Genomic DNA, 11897 nt, shown 5'->3' on the forward strand with positions numbered 1-11897 from the left:
AAAAAAAAAGAAAGGTTCTTCTGTTAACCAAACAGAAATTAGAGAGGAATGCAGAGGGACAGGTCTGCTAGGACAGCAACTCACTCAAAGATTGAGAGAACTACAGTTCTTCATAATTGGTTTAGTTAATAAAGAGAGTAATTACTCTATACAATTGACTTCTTGCATTTCTTTTCTAAATTTTATTAAAAAAAAAAAAACAGTGCAGATATTTGCTAGGTCCTGATGTAAAAAAATAAAATTAAAATTAATTAATATTCATTCTCTGTACCAGTTACCTAAATGCTGGATCAGCAACTTAATACTCAAAAAAAGAGAGACTTAAAGAAAAAACTAATTTAAGAATATGCAACTACATAAAAATGTATAATAATAATAAATTAGTCTTTAATGTACTTAAAGACACAAATACAACCTCTATTTGGTTTTGATTAACATGTTGTTCCTCATGCTATTGATGGCACAAAGCCAATGTGTTTCTATAGAAGCCAAATATCTACTTGTGCTATGTAGTCAGATCTTCTCTCTCCAGCACTAATCAAACACTGTGTGTCATATTTGCATTCAGACATACATACTTAAAGGAAAATCTATACATTAAGTAATTCATTTAAGAAGAAGAAAAATATTTATATTAAAAAGGCAACTAAACCCAATTTTTTTATTTTATGATTCAGATAGAGCTTGCAATTTTAAGCAACTTACTAATTTACTCCTATTATCAATTTTTCTTTGTTATCATGCTATCTTGACTTGAAAAAGCAGTACTGTAAGCTTTAGAGCCAATTTTTGTTCAGCACCTGGGTAGCATATGCTGATTGGTGGCTAAATGTAGCAAACCAATCAGCAAGTGCTACCCAGGTCTGAACTAAAAATGGGCCGGCTCCTAACTTTACATTACTGCTTTTTCAAATCAAGATAAAATGATAACAAAGAAAAATTGATAATAGGAGTAAATTAGAAAGTTGCATGCTCTATCTGAATCATGAAAGAAAAAATTTGGATTTAGCATCCTTTTTATAATGTATTGCGTTAAATAGATCATCTTAGTTTCCAATAATGTTATTTTTGAATGATATCAGTGCAGACCCCAGCATACAAGTAGCATTTCTTACAAACGAGGGATGGACAGTGTAAAGAAAATGAGATAATAGATAGAGCTATAGAGATTCCAGGTCGTCTTCGCTGATTAATTCAATTTCCAGCTTTGTCCAACAACTGGTCATCTAACGGTTAGATGGAGACCTGGAGAGGCCCACAAGCCATAGTGTCTTAAACCCACTGTTGAATTTGATGGAGGATCGGGGGGGGGGGAATTTTTTTTTTCCAGCAGGACAATGCCTAATGCCACACAGCCAGGTCAATCAAGGTGTGGATGGAGGTCCACCAGATCAACACCCTCTCATGGCCAGCCCAATCTACAGACCTGAACCACATTGTAAACCTCTGGAATGGGATTAAGAGGAAGATGGATGGTCACAAGTCATCGAATAAAGCCGAGCTGCTTGAATTTTGCACCAGGAGTGGCCTAAAGTCACCTAACAGCAATAAGACTGTTGTAGACCATGTTAAGACGCATGAAAGCTGTGCTTGAAGAATCAGGGTTATTTCACCAAATATTGATTTTTGAACTATTGCTAAGTTAAACCATTATTATTGTGTGGTTTAAAAAATATAAATATGAACTAGTTTTCTTTTCTTTATTCAAAATCTGAAAATACTGCGTCTTTTTTGTTATTTTGACCAGTTGTCATTTTCTGCAAATAAATGCTCTAAATGACACTATTCTTATTTGGAAATTGGGAGAAATGTTGTCAGAATAGAACAAAAAAAATTTCATTTTACTCAAAAATATCTATAAATAGTAAAACCAGAGAAACTGATCATTCTGCAGTGTTCTTTTATTTTTTTCCAGAGCTCACTCTCTTTAAAATATTATAAATAGATAAATAAATAAAACACAGAACACCATGATCAGGAGTTGACAGATGTTACAATGATCAGATAAGAGAGAATAAAAAACAGTTCTGCAGCAAACAGGATAGCCTCAGACACAGGGAGAGAGAGGAAAAAAAAGAGAATATCCCTTCAGCATCAGTGATAACATTACCATGTAGTGTACTATACAAGTAAATAAACTAGCAGGGGTGCTGCAGGAATTCTGCTACTGGCACAGGTGGGTTTTGCGCTATTTATTTTTTATTTAAAAAAAAAATAGACTCTTTCTGGACCTCTAACCAGCAGAACGGTAATCTGGTGTTCAGCGAGCGTGGCTTTTTATTTTGGTGCAAATAAATAAATTTTAAAAAAAAAAAAAAAAAAAAAAAAAAAAAAGGGATTAGCCTCTATATTGATTATCTGTGATGAGGTGACAGATCTTGTTGTTTTACAACAGTCAAATAGGTTCATTGAGAGCTTGAGGCATATACTGGAGCACAGATTCTGATCAGAAAACAGTGAGGAAAAACTAGGCAGGAGCCACAGGAGAAATTCCAAACAGTCTCAGAAGCGCAGGGGTTAAATTCTGCTACAACTGCTAACAAAAGGGAAGGATCCTGAATTGTCTCTGTAAACTGCAAGACTGGCACTTATTTTACAGGCCGTAGCAGCACATATCATATATGTGATAGCACAGAAGTGGCACATATCAGCACCAACTTAAATATGGAGAATAGGGAAATATTTCAGAAAAACCCTATAGTCTACATAAACTATGTGGGGGGAATAAAAAAACAGGTACCATCCAGGTATTATATGGCAGTCGGCATTAATTCCACTTAGCTGCCCCCTCGACAGTAATTGTCTGTTGTCTGCTAACTGAAGAGCTGGTTACAAGGAGCAGCACTGCCTCCAACGTCTCTCCCAAGAATCTCCCACTTGGTAGGGAACACAATAAGGAAGAAAACATCACAGCATAAAAAAGCTCAACAACCAGAATCTTTCAACAATGCAAACCTTCTCAAGCACAGACCCTCTGAACATGACATATTGCTCCGATTATCCATAGTGCTCTTCACATTATATGCATAGAGCTGGCTAATAACTTGCTCCTCTTTTTCGATGACTAGGCTATTTTGGTATTCTAATGAATGTAGGTACCAGGGCACAAAGGATGCAGAACCTAGAGTCACCTCCATCATCACTGCTTTTCTTTCCATAAATTTAGAAAAAGAAATGGAGAGAATTAAAAAAATAAAAAAATAATATACAGTCAATTTTCATGCGCCAAAATAAAAAAGGGTTTCAAGGCGCATAAGTCACGTACAAAATCAGATAACGTTATTATTAAAGATCTATCCATATAATGTAAATAAGTGGAAGAGAACAAATCCCCCTATGTCACCCTTGTCTAGTCAGGCTATGCAGCCACCCCCCCCCCAATACTCCTGTTAGCAGGAATCAGGGTGTTGTGAAACACCCTTGTGTGATAAATATACAGATGTAACATGAACATATTGTATGGCATTGGTCTAAGCATTCCTAACTTGGAGACTCATTTGCACAACAGCTCTGCAATAACACTTGTGCAGAAACTGTTCTGTCTCAGTCGGAAGCTGATCCCACCAGCAGCTGATCAGAAAAGCACGCCGGGGAGCACGGTCAGCAGAGCACAGTAAAAAGAGTTCTACTGTAAAGAAAGTCACGCAGACTACAGTCTGTCACTCACAAATCCGTCACACCAATTCTCAGACATGTGTAGCAAGTTTTAATTTGTGGTACTTTTATTTAAAGGGAAATTTTTATTGTCCTTTTTTTTCTTTTCTTTGCTTGTAACCATATACTTGAGGTGGGGGTTGACACATCACTGCTATAGGGAATCCCATCCCATAAGAGCTTACTCAATCTTTGTTGAAGACCATAAAAGCCTGAGCCATCCCATAAACAGTATGCGCACCACAACATGCACATACACGAAGAGAGAGTGTGAGCGAATAAAGAGCACCGAGGAAAACCAAGGAGAACCCAGACGTGAAACAGGATTGTACGAGCTAGAAGTGCAAAGATATCCAGTACAGACTGAGGTCAGCAGCATTATTTCCAACGTATAAGAGTTTTCATCACTACTATAGTAAAATGGAAGAAAGGTCATACAATCTACCTACACAGTACTGCATGTTTTCTCATTTGCCTAATTTCTGAATAGTATTTAAAAGGAATAAGATAAAAAGATATTGTCATTTAACAACAGAGACAAACATACATGGACCCAATGGAGTAATGGAAGACAAAGTAAGTAATAATTTATAAGCAAACACTACATATGTCCAAGAAATGCATCTCAGCCATGACCTATGCAGCAGACAATGGCAAGATAAACAAATGTGCACAGTCGAACTGATGCATCCCATGTGAAAATCCCCTCTTGCCTTTGATTTATGAACATGCCAGAAAATAAAAAAAAAAAAAAAAAAAATCAACCTTGTAAAATCTTTTTACTTTAACATTTCTTTAATTTTATTTTTATATTATTGCTCGGTGGCCTACTAAGAATAAACTTCAAACTAAAATCCATGTATACATCCAAAACTGTTTGTTTTTATACAGAGTAGTAATATTGGTCAATTAACACAGATTGATAACTAGTAGCGTATTGCAGTATGTAAAATTGTTTTAATGTATACGTATATATATATATATATATATATATATATATATATATATATATATATATATATATACACACACACACACACACACACACACATATATATATTGCAGTATGTAGAATTGTGTTTATATATATACACACACACACATATATATATACACACACACATATACACATATATAAACACACATACATACACACAGGTCTATACTATAAATTGAAAGTGCATACACTCATTTATGTCAGGACGAAATGTGAGCTCTTAAAAGATTTTACATATATGTGTCACACACCCACCCACATAAACATATTATATATACACATTTTTATATATATATATATATATATATATATATATATATATATATATATATATATATATATATATATACATACATACATACATACATACACACACACATTTTTTTATTTACCAAACAGTTTGTAGACGTGCAATTGAGCAGATTAATATTTAAGCATGGTGTACGTAAGCAATAAATCATACATATTTATACGAGTACATTGCTTGGTATACAGAATCGTGCAAAGTAAGGTATCTTCCATAAATCACATCATGAACCATAGTGGGTTTTATTGGTAGCTTTCGTTTTATATTTGCTTACAAGATATGTGAAAATTATGCAAAAAATTATCTGAACCAAACGTAACTGAGACAATTGCATTGAACAACTCTCATAGGGATGTGGTGCTGCACAGAGCATTGTGTCTAATTACTGGTGAGTAAAACAGTAAGGAACCCTCAGTACAAAGCCATTTCTGGAAAACAATTCATGAGTAAATGAATATATATCTTTATATTTTGATGAATGTCCTTCTGGTCTTGTTGCTGTGGAGACTAACACTCAGTTTTCCTAACTGGATATTCTGTGCAGACTAAGGCGGGTTTTGGAAAACATTGCTCTGAGATTGGCTGTGGATTGCTAACCTGGACAATAAGTCATACTGTGCACCAATGCCATCCCCCACGGTCACCATTGGAAAGGGGGGTTCAGTAATAAACTAAAAATCACCATCTCCCCCCCCCCATCAACCTCTCACAGCATACTATTAAAAAAAAAAAAAAAAAAGCATAATAGGTGGATATCTCCGGACTCTAACAGAAATCCAGCTAAAAAAAAAAAAGAAGATGCCTTCAAAACAATTTGATAAGAAACTAAGACTTGAATTATAAAATAGGCACAAGTCAAAACCGAAACATCAAAAGATCATCAGCGCGCCAGACATGGATGACTAGGAGTGTACTAACTGACGCCATTTTAAAAAAAACGGAGGAGGCTGACTGTGGAACTCAGGTTTGATCCTCGCTTTAATAGGTGAATAGGAAGGAAAATGGAGATGAAGAATAGGTCGAAACAGAAAAATGCAGTTGAGGGGAAGAAAAAAAAATAAAATTCAAACACAATTTCGATATAAATATTTTGTGTTGAATGCATTGCAAAAGGCTAAAAATAACCTGGGCACACAACACTATGGTAATAGTTTTGTGGATAAGGTCTTGATACATTTACATATAGTACAGTTTTACTCAAAATAAATAAAATTAACAAAGAGAACTGCCACAATAAATGACTACAGTATAACCTTACATTTTCTGGCAATATATACAAAAATTGGAATAAAATATCTGTAGCTACTAAATTAGGTATGACACTATAGACCAAAATCAACGATTACCTGTATAAATAAAGATGTACTACAATTCTTGGGGACAAATAAATGACTTTTTAGTTACAGTGTATGCAGCAGAGTCCAGCCTGAACTTCTACTTTACTGGACAGAGAACCTGAGATTTTTCTACCTCAAACAAATGCAGAAGGAAGAGAGGGTACACGCAGATCTTCTCATTCCTAACAAACCAGAGTAAAAAAGCACCTTAGCTCAGGACTCAATGAACAAAAGGGCATCAGCAGAAAAGCAGAGAGAGGTTACCCCAGGGTTTCACAGCAAGCCAAAGTGTCAACACAGAAGCACTTTCAGACATTACTGGCTGCTGAAAGCAGGGGCATGAAACACCACAAGATATCAATGCTTTGTACTCGTCCACCCCAAAAAAGGCATTTAACCCCTTCAGAGCTAGAATCTGTGGAGCCAAAAAATGGGAATATAAAATATGGACAAAAGAAAATGCTAGAAGCATACAATTGCACTATCTGTTAAATGTTTTGGATATTCTCATAATAGAATAAATAGGTTAAACGTAGAAGAATAAAAATGCAAAGCTGGGGGAAGCAGTACATTTATCCACAAGTAGAGATAGTTTATCCTTGTTCAAATACATAACACGTGAAAAAAGCCACACACTACCAATGCCGTACAGATCCTAACAATATCTACATATGTATCACAAGCTGAAGGTGCAGGGAGAATTCTAACCCACACTACAGTTGCAAGCATAAAAAGGATAAGAAAAATGTAACTGATGACACACATCTTTATTTTGTGTGTACATGTTTGTTATACACACACACACATCTATATATCTATCTATCTAGAGAGACAAACATTATATATATATATATATATATATATATATATATATATATATATATATATATATATATATATATATATATATATATATATATATATATATATATATATACACACACACACACATACATACACACACATACATACAATAAATCTTTTTTTTTTTTTTTTTTAAAAAGGAATAAAAATATTTTAAATATCCTTAAAAAAAAAAAAAAAAAAAAAAAAAAGAGAGATGAAGCCAAAAGCCTCAGCAACTGCAGATTGTCATGTTCAGATACTTAATATTTATTGGTGTTTAAAATCTAAAAGCCCTTGCTTTGTGTTTGACTTAATACTGGGCCAGACAGGGCTTCTAATGAGGCAGCGTTACAATCAGCCTGTAATGCTGAATTTTTAATGCAGTTTTGGATTCTGTTACATAATAATTTGAAAAACAGAAGAGGTAAAAAAAAAAAAATATAAGAAAATAAAAAAATAAAAAAGGGATAAGAAAGGTTATTAAGCACTGGGCCACAGACATCTGAAAATGTTTTGATCCACACAATGCTTGGTAGTAGCAGAAAAATAGAAGGGGAAAAAAAAAAAAAAAAAGAAGAAAGGCAGGAACATATATAAAACAGATGTATACTAAAGTCACTCCAGTAGAAGATTTGTACAACTCTGTTATTTCAGTAGGAATATCCATTTTAGGGAATATGGGGAGTTAAAACTGCGGACTCCTTATGATCAAACCTCAGACAGGCCTTAGCATAGATCACAGGCCAATTATGCAACTAAATCCAATGATCAAACTCACAAAAAAGATTAAAATAAATATATAAATATATATATATATATATATATATATATATATATATATATACACACACACACACACACACAATTAAGAATTCTATAAGCAGTAAATAAACCTGAGTGTGCCGGTCAGCGCACAGGTAGGGTAAAAGAATTCTACATTGCTGTTGTTGTTAATAGAGGTAGCATCTGAAGTGCACACGCCAAACAGTTATCGCTCCTAAATGTTATACCCCACAACTGTAAATCTATAACCACGACAATGATTTAGTGATTACAAACATGATAGCATGTTGTGTAACTGCAAAACCACAGGATCCCAGCCAACTTCCCTCTAACACAGAAAAAGATGCAGTCTGCTTTATGATATGGGGTTTGTCTAAAGGAAAAAAAAAAAGAAGGGGGGAGCAATTGGTCTGGATTTCCCTTTGTTTTTTTTTCCTTTTAAATTTACAATTTATATTCTTTTTTTGATTTCAAAACCTTATCTGAAATTTAAAAGAAAAAAAAAAGGGATAGGCTCATGCTTCATTATCAGGAAGAAAAAGAAGCTTAAAATACTTTCTATTTTCTTGTACTAACAAATTACGATTTAATTTTTTTTTTCCCCCAAGTTGTAGCAACAGGAATAACTGGTCTGATGCGATGGGCAGCATATTCAAAACTGCTTTGTAATATGAGATGCAGACCTAACCTTATTTGCCTGAACTCAATAGGGTTTTTTTTCTTCTGGTTTTGTTTTTTAGCTAAGCTCTAGAGCAAATAATTCAAGGCAGGTCACAATCTGTGTAACACAAGGGAAACAGTGAAAAATGAAGGGGTGAAAAAAAAAATCTGGTGAGGGGAGGAAGGGGCATGAAAGATTAAAAACCAAAACAACTAAACCAAAGCAGCTGGTATTCTTTTCTCTCTTTCTTTTTGTTATTGTCGCCTCTTAGCATACAATCTGACCCCGTTTTGTCGGGCAGCTTTTATTTTTCTCATTCCATGATTCCCGCACCTTCCTTCACAGTTTCGAACTTGATGTGACCCTAAGGAAGCAATCCTCGAGTCTCTGTAAAATTGTTCCATATTAAATAGGATAAAAGCTAGAAAGAAAAAAGGGACCAAGAGACCGGGACATTTCCTGCACTCAGAAACAGGCAAATGGCCTATCCACAGATACACAGCAATTGTAGGGAGACACAACCTTTCCTAGTTTTACAGCTCCTAAATATGGATACAGCAATTCTGTGTATTTTATGACAAGAACCCCATAAGGGGTAGATATGCACAACTGAAAATTATAAACAGATCCAGTGTGATTAACATTTAAAATATGCCATTATTTTCATTTGAGAAACAAACAAAATGATAAAGTGTCAATGAAGATGTGAAAAAAAAACAGGCAGTATTTGAAAATATTTAGTTATAGAGTATGGAATTTTGTATTAAGAGATTAAAACGAGATGGAAAGGAGGGGGAAGGGAGAAGATCCCAGTGACCCATCTGAAGAGTGAGAATGTTCAGCATCAATGCCCTTCACCTCGGAGAAGCAAAATCTGTTAAACTCTGCTCTCTAATTTCCAGATGTCCAACATGGTTGCTTTCACTGCGGTCTGATACAAACAAAAACAGTTTCTAGGTAGCTATTTACAGCATCACAGATCTTCCTCTGACCCCAGCAACATGTAAAGGTGACCTCAACACACCAGACATAAAAAAAATGAATATTTACAGTTGTGTAAAAATGGTCTAAAAAAAACCCACCACCTTCTTCAATGCTTGCCAAATTAATATCCTCATTTAAAAAGTTGAATACAATAATTGCCCATGGAACTCTGTGAGAAATTAGCTGAAGAGAAATAATAAAATCAGCAATGAACATCTACATTAAGTGTAGGAGCAGCTCACACACACAGATTTATTAATTCACGCCATGTTTTGTAGTTAATACTATTATTAATAACAATATTATAATAACAGTAGTAGTGAAAAGAAGAAAAAAAGAAAAAAAAAAAAAAAAAAAAAAGATTGCCATTGAATCCAAGCACCACAAGAGACAAGCGTGTACAGACAGCTGAAAAGTACAGGATATGAAGGAAAAGGATTTCCTACAAACAGTTATTGATTATGGAAATTGTACATTGTGTTTTCTTCCCATTGCTAGCATTTCATTTGACAGTGAACTGATAAAAAGTTAGAATGCACATAAAGACACCTCATTTTTTCCCCAAAAATAAAAGTAAAATAGACAAAAACTTTAGAATGAAAATGTTTTTTTTGTTTGTTTTTTTTTTAACAAAAATGCTTCACAATCCACATCATAAAATCCTTCAAACTGCTTGCTGGTGATTAACTCCTAGCAAGAATAGAGCCCCTACACCTATTTAAAGAAGCACTGTAAATACATGAGATTAGAACAAGCATGCACATGGAAAACTCAAATCTAAATGAAATAAAATAATCCTTGGCAAAATAAAGAGCACAAATAAAACAAATATCCATGAATATCATGTCAATAATCCAGGGTCCAATGCTTCAGCCCAAGTACACACACAGCCAGTGTAATAATAATAGTACACTGAGCACGAAGGAACAATCAGAACCACAGCAGAGTGGACGCACCATCTAAGAATAAAACCTGGAGCCACTGCACACAAGCAGCATGCATAAAGGACTATAGCTTGACAACCCACCCTATTTCTATATGTGTGCATATATATATTATATATAACAGAACTAGAATATATACACATGCACACAGTACTGTTATTCTTCACATGTATATCTGTCCTACACGTAGAACATATATAGACACAATATCCACACGCTGGACATACAGTACTAGCTACACAGTGTATGACACATGCAGGAAGCGCTGTACATTCGCGGTATGTCACACACATAGCTACTACATATACACACAGAGTGGCCAGGAAGCAGCGCTCCGTGGTTAGCCACAGCTCAGTATCAGCCTCCAGCGCACCCACACCGTGTTCTCCCGGACATGTCAAGCTCCAGGCTGTCATCGGATCGGGCAGGTCAGTGCTCCCCGCAAGTTTTGGGGTGTCCCTAGGGGGGCCGCCATAAAGTTGTCACTTACTCGGGCTGCGGGCTCTCGGGCGCTAAGTCCTGGGAGCGCTCCTCCGGCAGGGCTCGGCTTAGTCCGCTCCGATTCGGCACGGGGTCCCATGAAGCCGTTGTGGCTCAGCCCCGGAGCAATGTAGGGCAGGCAGCGGGCTCCGGAGGGCAGCCCAGGCACACAGGGAGCGGGAGGGAAGCTCCGGACACCAGGAGCCCGCACTCACATCTGATGGTCGCCAAGAAAAAAAGTCTTTGGATCTTTATTCTGCTAATTAGTTTCCTGCAAAAAATGGCTGATTAATTCAGTGCGCATGTGCTTCATTACACAGGCACGACGGGAAGGGCTAATTACCAGCGCCTGGATCAATGAGATTCAGAGGGGAAAGGAGAGGGGGGGAGAGAGAGGGACAGGGGAGGAGAGGGGCTGAGGGGAGAGAGGGACAGGGCTTGGGGGACAGTAGGACAAGGGAGGAATGGGTTTGGGGGGGGGGGGGGCTATAAGGGATGGGGGTATAGTAGGCTGGGGGGGGGCAGTGTCTAAAAAGGGGTGCAGAAAAGAATGGGATGCTAAATTTGGGGTGAGGGCAATTAAAAGAGTCTTGGGGGGAAAAGGGCAGCGGGTAGCAGAGAAGTTTAGAAGAGGGGCAAAGAAGTTGGGAGGGGGGTAAGGGTAGAGAAGTTGTGGGGGGTGAGGAAAAGTTTGCCCTGGGATGAAAGACCCCGCTGCCTTCTTTCAGCATTCCTTCCTTGTCCTATTTTGTATTTTTTCCTTTTTACTCTCTTATTGCCAATGCAGCTCAGTAAGATTAAATGAAAGAAAACAGAAAAGACATCATGACAGAAGTGAAAAAGCTAGAAAGGAGGAGTGTAACAGACAGAGAATCCGATGGAATGAGGGAAGGGGGAAGCTGGG

General features: G+C 36.4%; 1 protein-coding gene across 3 annotated transcripts in view; it reads right to left on the reverse strand.

Annotated features, from left to right (window-relative positions):
• The window catches only part of ZFHX3 (zinc finger homeobox 3), a 285532-nt gene that overhangs the window by 112001 nt on the left and 161634 nt on the right, over positions 1–11897 (reverse strand). For 2 of the 3 annotated variants that reach the window (XM_053699464.1, XM_053699462.1), the window contains exon 1: positions 11004–11286. The exons of the other annotated variant lie outside the window; for it this stretch is intronic. The gene's annotated coding sequence lies outside the window, so the exon portion shown is untranslated. Of the gene's footprint in view, positions 1–11003; positions 11287–11897 lie in introns of those variants that run through there. 3 annotated transcript variants of the gene reach the window in all.

Source organism: Bombina bombina, chromosome 1, assembly GCF_027579735.1.
Source record: "Bombina bombina isolate aBomBom1 chromosome 1, aBomBom1.pri, whole genome shotgun sequence".
NCBI classification, from domain to species: Eukaryota; Metazoa; Chordata; class Amphibia; order Anura; family Bombinatoridae; genus Bombina; species Bombina bombina.